The sequence below is a fragment of the Loxodonta africana genome, chromosome 4 (genome assembly GCF_030014295.1).
Source record: "Loxodonta africana isolate mLoxAfr1 chromosome 4, mLoxAfr1.hap2, whole genome shotgun sequence".
Taxonomy (NCBI): Eukaryota; Metazoa; Chordata; class Mammalia; order Proboscidea; family Elephantidae; genus Loxodonta; species Loxodonta africana.
In genome coordinates, this window is record NC_087345.1 from 66,442,421 (window position 1) to 66,457,720 (window position 15,300).

At 37.3% G+C, this 15,300-nt stretch overlaps 1 protein-coding gene across 5 annotated transcripts in view; it reads right to left on the reverse strand.

Annotated features, from left to right (window-relative positions):
- Positions 1-15,300, reverse strand: part of FRS2 (fibroblast growth factor receptor substrate 2) — a 119,253-nt gene that overhangs the window by 14,629 nt on the left and 89,324 nt on the right. For 3 of the 5 annotated variants that reach the window (XM_023558791.2, XM_003405202.4, XM_064283891.1), the window contains one exon: positions 3,866-3,960. The exons of the other annotated variants lie outside the window; for them this stretch is intronic. The gene's annotated coding sequence lies outside the window, so the exon portion shown is untranslated. The remainder of the gene's footprint in view (positions 1-3,865; positions 3,961-15,300) is intronic. 5 annotated transcript variants of the gene reach the window in all.

Below are 15,300 nucleotides of genomic sequence, written 5' to 3' on the forward strand. Positions count from 1 at the left end.
TCAGTTAACTGGCATAATATAGTTCATAATGTGTATGTTCTACAACCCAGTGTGCTAAGTAAGTAGTGTCTGGGGTTTTAAAAGCTTGTGAGCAGCCATCTAAGATACAACTACTGGTCTCTACTCATTCAGAACAAAAGAGAAAGAAGGAAACCAAAGATTCAGAGAAGAAAGTAGTCTATAGGACTAATATTCTGCACATCTATAGGACTAATATTCTGCACAAACCACAGCCTCATCTACCCTGACCAGGAAATCTATACGGTGCCGGCTACTACTACTGACTGTTCTGATCAGGACCACAACAGATGGATCGTGATGATAGAATGGAAGAAAAATATGTGGAACAGAACCCAAATTCTTAAAAAGTCCAGACTTACTGGACCAGTTGAGACTAGAGGACTCCTCGAGATCATCATCCTGAGATACTCTTTAAACCTTACTGACATTATCCTTTGAGGTCACCTTTTAGCTAAATAACAGACAGGCTCATAAAAGAGTATCACCTGCGAGTAATGAGCTCCCTTAAAAAATAATTTATATGAGATCAAACGGTCAAAAATTACTCTAAAGCGAAGATAAGAAAGTAAGGGAGCAGGGAAACTAGTGTATTGGAAATGGTACAATCAACAGAATAAATGAAAATGATGACCCACTGTGAAAAATATAACCAATATCACTGAATAATTCATGTCGAAATGACTGTTAAATGGGTACCTAATTTTCTGTGTAAACTTTCACCTTAAATACAATAAACTATTTAAAAAAAAAAAAGATGCCTCCAGGGTTCTCACAGTAGAATGGGCATAACTCTATTATGGCATTTATCGTACGTAATGTTGAGGCCCTGGTGGCAAAATGGTTAAGCACTTGGCTGGCTAACCAAAAGGTCAGCAGTTTGAAACCACCCAGCAGTTCCAAGGGAGGAAAGACCTGGTGACCTGCTTCTGTAGAGATTACATACAGCCTAGGAAACCCTATGGGGCAGTTCTACTCTGTTGTATAGGGTCGTTATGAGTTGGAATCAACTCGACAGCACACAACAAGAACAAAAAACACTATAGTGTTTATGTGTTGGCATCATTCACTTCACCACTATCTCCCTGAAGACAGGGGCTCTGTTTTCTTCAATTTTCAGGGTATTAAGCATGCTGGTTGAAATAGCACATGTTCCATAAATGTTTAATAAATGAGTGACTCATAGGATGAGGAGGCAAAAGAATAAATATCAAAGATTAAGAAAAAAAGGCAAAGTGATAACTGACAGAAACACTAAAAAGGCGGGGGGGGGGGGGCTTCTTGAAATTGCATATCCATCCTCACCCCAAATCTGCTCATGAATGTAAAAGAGCTTAAAAATTACCATGGTGTGGCCTGTGCCTCAAAAGATGGTGCCTCAAAGGATTGTTCTTAAACAGTTTCTCAAAAGGAGCAGAGAAATCATTCTTCCACTTGCCACCTTCACTGGCTATCTGTTAAGGTAGAATTCCCCATGCTGTTAGGGATAGGATGGTGCTGCAACCTAACTGGGGACTCTAAGATCCATAATGAGTATTTCCAATCAATTCCAAAGTACTTAATGATAAACCTCACATGTGACACATATGCCTTGTATGCCATGCCAAGGAAAATGGATTTTACCTTATACTTGACAGAAAGCCACTGAGGCATTTTAAGAAGGAAAGTGACATGGTCAGAACTGCATTTTAAATACATCAGTCTGCAGTACAATTTAAGGGTGCAGGAGGAAGTAGCTCAGATGAAAGGAAACCAGTTAGGGATACTGAAAAATGAAGCATGATAAAGATGGTTAAGCACTCAGCTACTAAGCAAAAGGTAGGCAGTTCAAACCCACCAGCCACTCCACAGGAGAAATGGCCTGGTGATCTCTCTGGTGAAGATTTCAGTCTAGGAAAACCTACGGGCAGTTCTACTCTGTCCTATAGGTTGCTGTGAGTTGGAATTGACTCAACAGAACAAAACAACAAACAGTAGGGATAAAGAAAGGATGAATTAAGAAATATTTAGCAGGAAAAGTTAGACACTGTCTGGCTAGATATGCAGCAAGGAAGAGGCAGGTTTCTAGAATGGCAGATGAAGGGTGCTGTTTCCATTACCTGAGACAGAAAAAACTCATAGTCTTCAAGTGGAAGTGACAGTGATTAAGTTCAGTTTTTGATTCATTAAATTGATATTCCAGAGAATCACCAAGTGGAGATATGCAATACAGAGTTAAATACACAAGTATGGGCTTGAGGGAGGAGGTAGAATTGCAGAACGCAAGTAGTATTTGACACTATAAAATATACAACATTGTTCAAAGGCAGTATGAAGAGTGGTCTGTGGTTGAAACTCTGGGGTATACAAACGTGTTTAGGTATGGGGAGAGGGAGAAGCCAGTGAATAAAAAAAATTAAAAATCAAATAAGAAGTAGAAGAGAATAATACATCAAGAACGGGGGTACCACCCACAGTGAGTGGTAGAGACAGAAGTCAAACAACCCTGGGCAAAGCAGCTCCAAGAGAATGGAAACTGCTCTTTTGTGAAGCTGGCTAAGGAAAAGAAAGAGCAGTGGTAAGATGTCAACAAACATGAGTTTGAAAGAGGAATACGTTGTGTGAGTTACCATTTATAGATGACATTGATTTATGCAGGTTGGTAATCAGGAAGTTGCAGAGGTTAAAAATACAGTGGAAAACAAAGCAAAGAGAAGGCTAATTGATGGGTCAAGATGGAAGAGGAGACTAGAGAAGACAAATTCCAGGGCCCAGACTGAGAAGTCTGCCCAGAGAAGGAAGAGGAACACCTTGGCTCTCTGAAGAGAGAGGGAAGGAAATTAGAATGGTGGAGTGTAGTAGAGAAGCTCAAGTAGGTAACATCTATCATCCTAAATTTCCTTTGTAAAATAGAAGGCAAGGTCTGCAGAATGAGGGATTTGAGGAGAAAGGCAGTATTATTCATTGAGGAACTATATCCAAGAAAGGTAGCAGGATTGTTAGGTAGGCTGTGCTGAAAGCTCAGTGAAGGCAGTAAAGTTACGCTGTTTGGCCAGCTGTGTTCAGCAGTCCAAAGGGCAGACAGCTGAAGTGACCGAAGGTCAGAGGGTAAGAGGGCAAGGAAATGAAAGGATGTTCGTGATACTGGGGTTTGAAGTGACGCATCATAAGGTCAGGAAAGAAGTAAAAAGAGGGCTGACAGAATAGGAGAAAAAGAGGCAAAAAGGAACAGGAGGCCTCATTAAGGTTATAGAATAGGCTTAGTGTAAGTGAGGGACTGAAACAGCTGTAACGATGGGCAGTTGGGGTCAATCTTCCAACTCATGGAGGGGGACATTTTGTTAATGTAGAGATTTCATCCTACATTTCCGACTCCTCCTCTGAACCAAACTCCTAGGCAAGGGGAAAGGTGATACTAGATATTTTGCATTTCTGACCACCAGAATATTTGGGGACCACATCTAGCTATGTGAGCAATAACAATATGCACTAACGTTGTGAACACTCATGATAAAGCCTTAAGATGGTGCTCAGCATACACTCCTTCGAGTTTATAACTCAGCAAAGCACAAATAGTCTTATTATACTCCCTCAAGAGAGTAACATACAAAAGTATCTAGGGCACATTCAAGAACGAAAGGTAGCTTTGGCTTGGGAAGATCAATATTGCAACAAGTCTGCTGAATATTTTAAATTAGTAAATACTGTCTTTGTTTAAAAGTAATTTGTCCGTACTCTTTGGGGATGGGGACAAGTCAGTAGTCAAAATGGCTGCATTCAAGAAAACATTATTAAATTCTCTAGTTTAAAAAAATGTATTTTGTGGACTTGCTGATTTTTTTTTTCTTAAAGGTTGACTTCAACTTACCTAGATCTGGCCATTAATATTCTTAGCCTCTGCTGCAGCATCAGGAGTTTAATCATACTTCAAAATACCATGTCTTATTTGCTTGCTGACTTAACCTAGAAAGAGCAGGAAAAAAGTCAGCAACTTCTCATTTCTTTTAAAATATTTCCTTATGATACTTCTAGCAGCAAAAGTCCAAAACATGATTTAAAATTATTTAATATGAGGATATACTTTTAAAATTAATATGACATGTACATGTTACCATTAACGTGGCCTTTCCAGAAGAAAAAATAAAAATGCAACAGTCTAAGTTCCATGATGCTTGGATATGAGGACCTCTAGAAGCCATTGATTCTGGCTCCACTACTGCTGTGACACTGGACAACTCACCTCTCTATACTTATCTCAGCAGAAAAATGAAGGCTTAGATTAAACCACCTCCAAGGTGGTTTCCAGCTCTCATGCTTCGTGTAACCAGTAGCAGGCTAATTCCCCATCCCTAGTCACTTTTCCTAAACCTCACTGTCATTCTTCTCTAAGAGCTGACTCTCTTCAGAATCCACCCTCTGTATCTTCCTATTCCATAAGGCCTCCCCAGAACCTATTCAGAGCAATCAATCAGAAAACAGATGGTTATGGATAAGCATGCCACAGAGTCACAGGATAGCATAAATTACAATCTGCAGTTTACAAGAGATTTTGATATATTTTTCGAAATTTTCCGGTCAATTAACTCACTCTCTACAACACAGAAAATGTCAATCACTCAAACAGGGGCAGTAACATTTATGTACTGAATATCTACACTGTATCAGGCATTATGTTAGGGGTTTTGTGAAATCTCATTTTAATCTATATACTAAGTAGAGTTAATAAATATGAGTGATATCCAAAATGTGCATTTCCAAAACCAGGTACCCCACACACAATCAGAAGTTTCAACCCTGAACTTTGAATACCCTATATATAAAATCATACTGTCAGCAGGTATTTGCTTATGCCCCTCATGAACTGCCTCTATGCCCCTCAGTGCCTCCTCCTTACCAACCCCTTTTCTCCAGAAGCTTAAACATACATCATGCTTTTTTCTCTGGCTTGTAAAACTGCCCAAAGCTGAGCTAATTCTACCCTAAAGCATTTATCTTATATGATACACATTCTCTTTGTTCATGTCTCTTCTAAGAACACTTAGCCAATTAGGAAAATCTCTCTTCTCTTTCTTCATTCTACTTATTAAGCATCCTCCACCCCAAAATGACTTTAACCATAATAAATAAGATTAACAGAATTGAAAGTAATCTGTCTATAACTCTATATTAAGGAAAAGTCCTACAGTTTGAAATGAAGTTAAACATATTAAAGAATCAGTGTATCGACCTATAAAGTTCTTGAAAAGAGTAAAAGCCCCCATTAGAATTTGTGGAAAATTTTTATTCTATCCCACCTTCAGACCTTTTCTTGAGAGTCAATATTTATTTGGTTTTAGTGTTTTAATCATTTTTATTATAAGCAAAAGTATTGTGGTGTTTTGGCTTGCTTGTACTGTTTTTTGATGCAAATATCACGCACGGCAGTTGTATTAGGGATTAAAAGACATTTTTGCTTCAATTAAAAGGATACGTCCTTTAAAAAAAAAAAAATTCTGAGTTCCAAACAACTAACATACCAAAGCATTCCTGGAACAAACATAACCCACTAATGGATTGTGGGTGTCCTACCTTTTGATTTTGAAACACAGATGCCTTGGAACACTCTCTATGATTTCCTAACCACTGCTGGCAGACTAAGAACTGAAAGGTAAGTGGGAGGTATTAAAAGGAAAGGGGCAGTCAGAGCCACTAGCTATATGGAGCTATAATTTAAATTTAATATAAAATAGGCACATAAAAGCATCAGTTATGATTCTATACTCAAAAAGAACACAATGATTTTAGAAGTAAAATTATCTAACAGAATGAACTTTTCATAAAAAGAAAATTATCAAGAGGCTAAAAGTTATACTAAATACCGTCTACCACACCCAATTTTTCTATAGCAAGCTGATTTTAAAGCCCCTACTGTATGCTAGGGATCGATTTCATTTGGATTATCTCATTTAATCCATGCAATCACCCTAAGAGGTAGATACTAGTATGATTTCTGTGTTCCAAATGAGGAAACCAGGGCTTAAAGAGGTTAGGTAGCTTTCTCATGGTCCATGGCTTATATGGGACAGAGCCAGAATTAAATCAAGATCTGACTCCAAAGCCCAAGCTCTTTCTAATTAATACACATAAAAAACTTAAGACAGCACCTACCATAAAGCACTCAGTAGGTGTTTGCTATTAACAACAATAATTCATTATAAAACAATGCTGCATGCCTTTGGCAGTCTTCAACCTTTCTGTACATACACTTCGTCATTTATAAGACTAGGATACTACTTCACACAGTTACTGTGAAAACCAAATGAAATTATGAATATAAAGATATTTTAGGAAAAAGCAAATAGTATTTTAAAAGACAAAGCTTTACTATATCACCACAATAGGTAAAATCCTGACTTAAGTACCACAAAGGAGCCTTCGGCACTGTAAAAACAAAAAGCCTAGAATTTTAAGCATCATACTCTTCACAAGTATTACATTAATAAGTTTAGTAAAACTGTCCTAAATTATTCCAATAGGATTCTTGCAGAATGATAAGCAAAGAGAACACTGAACTCTATTCGCAGCTGTGATTATAAATTTGGTGCTCAGGAAGGTATATCTGCTCTTTCGTTCACCAGCACTGAGGGTGAATTTGGCTTATAAAACAGTAAAAAAAAAAAAGTAGTTCTGTTCAAATACAGACCAGACAGAGTACCTATAGTAAGAAGCATATCAACGCAGCTCTAACTGCCATACTTATTTACGTTAAAAAAAATCAAAAGAATGACATTCAAAAATCTTTTTCTTTGTGTGAGCGGTCTAACTGGTGGTTTTTAAATTATTCGGTAGGCCTTTTTTTAATTTATATGTATTAGTCCTCTGTTTATTCTTAACATCGATACGGGTTTTTTTATTATTTATATTTGGGGGGAAAAAAAGTTGAGAGAAGATTTCCAGTACATTCTGCTAGTCACCTAACCAGGAACCATTCCAGGAAAAGCAGGAACACCTGCAATATACATTAGCTAAAAATTTAAAGGGTACACATACACACAAAACTACAAAGTCATTGAGCATTTTTAAGTACCTATTCCTTGAATATGGCTTTATCTACATATTCCTAAATAGATTTTTCTTTAGTTTTTTTTTTGTTGTTGTTAAGGGCAATGCTGAAGAAACCATTTTGCAATTCATAGCCCTCCCCTTTTTTTAACTCTCAAAAAAAAAACCATTTCAATTACATTATTTACAAATCACTTCAGTATCTGTTGCTTTATTTTCTGGAAACTCTTTACATCTAATCTAAATTCCCTGTACTATCGACTTAATGGCAATGGGTTTGTTTTTTTTAATCAATATTAAGGAAAGAACAAAAAATTAAGTTCATTCGTTTTTCCTCCCATCCACTGAAGCATTCAACAAGTACTTTCTGAGCACCTGTAGTCTGCCAGGAACTAGGTTAAACGCTAGAAATAAAGATGAAAGGCACGTTCCTGAATTCCAAGGAAATTACTCTCTAGTGAGAAAGACAGACAAGAAAATGAATACATGATGGCAGAATTGAAGACCCTACGCTGGTGCTATCCTGCTATCCCAGGATGTAACTCATACAGTGAGGTAATACAGAAGTGTCCAGGAAGGCTTCCTGGGAAAGGCGACTCCTAAATTGGCTAGGGGAAAGGCAATCACAGACATGTGAAAGTACAGAAGACTAAAAGAAAATGGCCTAGTCCAGGAGCAGCAAGTAGTTCCTTATGGTTGGAATGTGAAGTGCCAAGGGAAAATATTAGGAGATAAGGCGGGAAAGGTGATTTCATGAAAGATCAGTTTGCACTACTGAGGGCAGGTCACATTTTCCCTTACATTCTTAAAGGCATCACTGACACCCACTAAGGTCCTACCTACTTTTCGATAGAGGTAGAATATCTAGATCACATACAAGGAGAATTTAACTTCAAATCAGTAAGAATAAATTGAATAAAATGTCTGTGATGCCCAAAGTCTAAATTACAAGTTACAGTATCCATCTATAAACATAAACTTTCACCCTGAAAAACACAGCACCTGAACCTAGAATGAGTGTCAGCTTTTAGGGACAGAAACACAAGAATCAATGAAAAATGTATGATAATCTTGTGTGTGTATTTTGCAAATACCGAGAAAATGTTACTAAGCTGGCTTGCTAAAATAAAATGGAAGATGATAAAAAATATAACCTCGGCCTTTATGAATGCTGGTCATAACTAAATCTTGGAATAACCCATAACCTTGGAACATACTTAATAGTGGTGATGTAATTTAGACGATTAAATCTGGGTGCCCATGATCTCTGCCCTAAGGTAAAAAAACACAGCTACAAATCTGCAAACCCAGCAGATGAGTCACTCTGCTTCAGCTAATTCAAAAACGTAATCAGCATCAATGGCAGTGATCCCAGCACCTTCAATCATGGGACAAAATATTATCAGCCTTGACAATTCTCAAAGAAGCTCTCAGTTCATTGCTTTATGTTGCAACATAAAAACATATTCAGGGAAAGCAAATACTGTCCTCCAGCAACATCAAAGAGATGAGTATCCTATATAAAGGATTATGTAACTCTTCCAATAAAAATTCACAGATTGCACCACAGGAAGAAGAGATCTGACTGCGAGGTAGCAGTAAGAATAGGTATTTTCCAGCAAGCCCGTTATCATTAACTCTAAAAACGTGATGAATATATTTGATCTTATAGAGATAGTACATTTAATTTTCTGTAAAAGTATTGTATATTAGAATTCCATGTGTGTAAAATTTTATAAAATACTTCATTTGCCATTTCACTCTTTTTTTCTGGTATACAGCTTAGTGATAACAGCTTTATTAGCCAAGCTATACAACCATTACCCTTGGTCAATGCCAATTTTCCCATCACCATAGACAAAAATTCACTACTTCCCAAAGAGTGATTTCCCCTCTTCCCCTACTCCCAACCCTGGTTGCCACTTGTAACCATTAGTCTCTATATAATTACCCATTCTTGTCATTTTATATAAGTGAGAACATAAAATCCTTAGCCTTTTGTGATTGACTTAGTTCGCTCAACATAACGTCTTCCAGGTTCATCCACGTTATAGCATGTATTAGGACTTCATTTTTCTTCAAGGCTGAGTAGTATTCCATTGTATGGATATACCACATTTTGTTTATTCATTTATCTGTTGATGGGCACTTGGATTGTTTCCTCCTTTTTGCTATCATGAATAATGCTGCAATAAACATCGATGTACATGTATCTGTTTATGTCACTGCTTTTAGGTCGCCAGGGGAAACAGCTAGGAGTAGAATTGCTGGGTCATATGGTTGTACTATTTCTAATTTTTTGACGAACCGCCATACTGTTTTCTACAACGGTTGTACTATTTTACATTCCCCCACCAGCAGTGCACAAGGGTTCTGATCTCTCCACATCCTGGCCAACATTTTGTTGGCAAATAAAGTATTTTGTATAATTTTACAACTACAACAGCAGTCCCAAAAAAGGCTGTGCCCATTGATACCATTTAGGCACAACTAAACTCTTCATGGGATTAGTTTGCTTGGCTCAAAGATTTAGGATCACAGCTTTGTGGGTCTACCTAGTCAATTGGCCTAAAGTTGTTCTTAGAGTTTTTGTTTAGCCTCCTAGTTCAGTGAGTAGCACCTCGGGTCTTAATAGCTTCCAAGCAGCTACTCGAGAAAAAATAATTGATCTTTATTTGCCTGCAGAGGAAGAAGGAAAAGGAAATGGACTGTAGTTTTAATTGCCTCCATGAACTACTACCTCCTTTGCCATGATACCAGAAGAAATGGATGGTGCCCAGCTACTATTACTGAACATTTTGATCAAGGACCCAGTAGATGGATCCTGATCAAAGGGAAGAAAACTGGGGAACAGAACTTCAAATTCATACAGAAACCAGATTTACTGGATCCACTGTGACTAGAAGGACCCCTGAATCTACTGTCCAGAAATAATCTTTAAACTTTGAGCCAAATCTATCCCATGAAGTTATCATTAACCCAAACAACAGTTTGTCTCAATTAATAAAGATTCTTTGCTCATCAGAAGACTTCACCAAAAGAAAAAAAAAAGAACTGGGAAAAAAATTATGACTACAACATATCTGACATGGGTCTAATCTATAAAATCTATAGACTATTTCAACAACAAAAAGACAAATAATCCAAGTAAAAAACGGGCAAAGGATATGAACAGACACTTCATCAAAGAAGACATTCAGGCAGCTAACAGACACATGAGAAAATGCTCACGGTCATTAGGCATTACAGAAATGCAAATCAAAATTACAATGAGATATCATCTCACCCTGGCATTAGGGGCATGAATCAAAAAAATAGAAAATAACAATGTTGGACATGTTGCACAGGGACACTGGGACTCTTATGCACTGCAGGTAGGAATGTAAAATGGTACAACCACTATGGAAAACAATATGGCGCCTCCTTAAAAAGCTAGAAATATCATACAATCCAGCAATCCCACTTCTAGGAATACATGCTAGAGAAATAAGAGCAGTCAAATGAATAGACATATGCACAACAACGTTCAATGTAGCATTACTCACAATAGCAAAAAGATGGAAACAACCTAAATGCCCTTCAACAGATAAACAGATAAATAAATAATGGTCCATACACATGGCAGAATACTACGCAACGATAAAGAACAATGATGAATCTGCAGAACATTTTACGACATGGATTAACCTGAAGGGTATTGTACTGAATGAAATAAGTCAATCACAAAAAGACAAATATTCTATGAGAACACTATTATAAAAATCCAAGATATAAAAATCCAAGAAAAGGTTAACACACAGAGAAAAACAATCTTTGAAGGTTACGAGACAGGGGAGAATAGGAAGTGGAAATCACTAATAGTGACATAGTAGACAAGTGTTAACTTTGGTGAAGGGAAAGACAAGACACAATATAGGGAAAGCCAGCATAACTTGATGAAGGCAAAGCCATAGATGCTTCCTAGACACTTCTAAACAACCTTGAGGGACTGAGTTACTGGGGCTGAAGGCTGGGGACCATGGTTTCGAGGGATATCTAAGTCAACTGGCATAACATAGTTCATGAAGAAAATGTTCCACATTCTGATTTGGGGAGTAGCGTCTGGGGTCTTAAAAGCTCACGAGCAGCCGTTTAAAATGCATCTATTGGTCCCATTACGTTGCGAGCAAAGGAGGAAAAAGAAAGCCAAAGATACAAAGAAAATATCAGTCCAAAAGGCTAATGGGCCACATGAACCACAGCCTCCACCAGCCTGAGCTCAGAAGAACTACATGGTGCCCGGCTACCACCACCGACTGCTCTGACAGGGATCACAATAAGGGGTTCCAGACAGAGCAGGAGAAAAATGTAGAACAGTATTCAAATTCACACACACACACACAAAAGACCAAACTTATTGATCTGACAGAGACTGGAGGAACTCTCAAGACGATGGCCCCCAGAAGCCCTGCTAACTCTGAACTGAAGCTACTCGTGAAGTCCAGCTTTTAGCCGAAGATTAGACACGTCTATAAAACAAACATTAACACAGGTGAAGAATGCATACAATCAAGTATACGAGACCAAACGGGCAACATCTGCCCAAAAGCAAAGACATGAAGGCAGGAAGGGATAGGAAACCTGAACAAATGAACACAGGGAACCCGGGGTGCAAATGGAAAGGGGGAGAGTGCTGACACACTGCAGGGATTGCAACCAATGTCACCAAACAACTTGTGTATAAATTTGTGATAAAGTAACTTTCACTGTAAACTTTCATTTAAAACACAATAAAAAATTAAAAGTGAAAAGACTCAAATTACCAATCTCAGGAATGAAAGAGGGGGTATCACTACGAACCCCACGGACATTAAAAAATATAAAGAAATACTATGACAACTCTATGCCCGTGAGTTTGACAGTTTAGATGAAATGGACTAATTCTTGAGAAACAAACTACCAAACTGAAATAATTTGAACAGTACTGATTGAAGAGCCCTGCTGGTGCAGTGATTAAACACTTGGCTGCTAACGAAAAGGTCAATGGTTAGAACCCACCAGCCGTTCAGGAAAGATGTGGCCGTCTGTTTCTGTAAAGATTACAGCCTTGGAAACCCTATGGGGCAGTTCTACTCTGTCCTATAGGGTCACTATGAGTCAAAATCGACTCAATGGCAATGAGTTTGGGTTTTTGTTGTTGTTGTTATTATCCTAAATAAATAAATTTAACTAGCCACTAGAATACATCTTAAAATAAATACAGAAAAAAAGAAACCCACAGCACCAATACTTTTGTATTGGTGTTGAGTGTAGGAATAAGTTGTTTTGCTTTTATTGTTATGTTCTATGATGCTTTTAAAATGTTGGAAACCTGTAAAAGATTTGATGTATAAGGCTTAACAGAAGTCTTAAGAGATTAACTAAATTCATAAATTTTATTAATTGTGGAAACGTTTAGATGTTGAGAAATTTTTGCTTCACCGATTTTTAAGTTTTTAGTAAAGGTAATATTTAAAAAAAAAGAAATGATGTGGCTGGTTGTACTAACTGCCTACAAAACACTAACTGGATATAAATAAAGAGTTCCATGTGTGTATTCTACAACTTGGTATTATTTCTATAATAATTCTCACCACTATGTCAAATTAACAAACAATTGCTTAATCCTCAACATATATCTCTAGTTTATGAATTTACTAATAGACACTAAACTCCTAGCAGGGGTTAAACTCTAGCATAATAAACTAACAGCTTACGAAAAACTCCATGTCACACAAAATATTTTTTTCAACCCAACAGCCATTGTGATGGTTAAGGTTGTGTCAGCTTGGCTGGGCCATGATTCTCAGTGGTTTGGCAGTTATGATGTAGTTTGACAGCTATGTAATAATGTAATCACCTCCATAAAGAGATCTGATATAATGTAATCATCTCCATGATGAGATGCTATGAGCAGCCAATCAGTTGAAAGGGAGTTTCCTTGGATGTATGGCCTGTAGCCGATATATGTGGACTTTCTGGCAAAGCTCATTGGCTTTTGTTCTGCTCTGGATCCTGTATTCAGCTTGTCATCATCTGAACTCCAGTTCTTGGGACTTGAGCCAGTAGCCTGCCATCTTACCTGCTGGTCTTGGATTCGTCAGTCTCTGTATCCCGTGAGCCAGCAGCTTGCCAACTGACCTGCCAATCTTGGGTTCATCAGCCCCTGCAGCTACGTGTGTCAGGAGAAGCCTGATGCCTGACCCAGGGACTTGGGACTTTTGGGCCTCTACAGCCTCGTGAGTCACTTTCTTGATATAAATCTCTCTCTATATATATGTATATATACACACACTTCACTAGTTTTGCTTCTCTACAGAACCCAGCCTAAGACAGCCATTTATTAAAAATTATTGTGAAATTCAAAGGAACTGCTATCCTATAAATAAATATTCTTCTTAAACTCATTGAGTAACTTAAAAATCAATTGCATTTTTTTCTAATAATATACTTGCATTTTTAGTTAATGAGATTTTATTAAATTGAGCAAAAAAAAAAAAAAACAAATTGAGCAAAAGGAGGATGTAAAATCTCAAGTGTGAATTTCAAAATATTTTGCTTAGTATGGCACACCTAAAGTTCTTAAGATGCATTTGGCTTTACGACTTTAGTCTTTAAAACAAAACAAAACCAGGAAGAAAAAAAAAACTCTAAATGTAAGTCACTCTAACTTCAAACTTCATGTTATAAAAACATATACAAACTACTGATATGACTCAAAGTATTAAAAAAAAAAAAAACCAAACCTGCTGCCATCAAGTTGATTCTAACTCTTAGCAACCCTATAGGACAGAGTAGAACTGCCCCATAAGGTTTCCAAGGAGAACCTGGTGGATTTGAACTGCCAACCTTCTTGGTTAGCAGCTGTGGCTCTTAACCAGTACGTCACCAGGGTTTCCGTTCAAATTATAAACATCAACACTAAAACACATGCAAGAACATTTGTAAGCATCTTCACTTTTTATGTAATATGCTTAACCCAGAACTCAAAAAACATTTATGAAGGATAACAGAAAAGTAACTAAAAAGGTAGTTTTCAAACTGAATATACAAATGTATAAATAAGATACACTGTAAATTCATCTCCAAACTCAGGTAGATGTCATACTAGTTACTAGACTCATATTAAAAGCCTAAATATTGACTATTTGTATATAATGTGTATCTATACACACAAGCACACACAATCTACTCAAAGTAAGTCAAGTTAAAATGCTAAGCAATTCCAAATAACCTAAATAGTGCTTCAAGAACAGTTCATCAGTTTCTGCATTGAACTCAATTCAAAATGCTCTTAAACATATTCTCAAAGGAAAATAAACATTTCTTTTTTACTTTCAGAGCAATGCATTCTACTGCTAAAAATCTATCACTAAATAACTCACCTGATTCAAATACTCAATAAAATGTTTTATATATATACATATGCTTTTTGAGACTCCCCACTCTTGCAAAATGTAAAAAAAAAAAAAAAAGTTAACCAGAAATATTTACATCAAGGTACATCTATTCATTTGATGAGTTTGTAAGGACTATTAATAAACATTTTTCAAAGAATGATGACAACTACACAGAAAAATGTCTGTGGTATTAGGTTAAGCAGAAAAAAGTACACAACACTGTTATTTAAAATACACACACACACACAAAATGCAATGTAGTATCCTGAGCCGAATCCTGCAACAGAAAAAAGACACTAGTAGAAGTACTGATGAAACTGAAATAAAATCTGTAGTCATCTAAAATGTTCCAGCTCATAGAGACCCTACAGGATACAGGAGACCTGCTCCGCGCCACCCCCCCCCCACCCCCCCACTCCCAGGGTTTCCAAGGCTGAAGTCTTTAGGGAAGCAGACTGTCACATCTTTCTCCCACGGAGTGGCTGGTGGGTTTGAACCACCGACTTTTCAGTTGGCTGTGCACTTAACCACTGTACCACCAGGGCTCCTTTGGGATTGCTATGAGACGGAATCGACTGTACGGCAACAGGTTTGGGTTTTGTTTTATTTTTGCTTTACCTAAAATGTTTACATGAGGGGAAACTGGATGGAAGGTATATGGCAATCTCTGTGCTATCTGTGCAACTTTTCCGTAATTCTAAAATTATTCTGAAATTGAAAAAATTATTTTTTACATTATTCTTTGTGCATAGTAGCAAGTTTGAGGATTCTCATAAATAAAATTTTACACCCATTTCTTTTGCTGTTTGTCTTTTCCCTCTCTCTCTCTCTCTCTCTCTCTCAC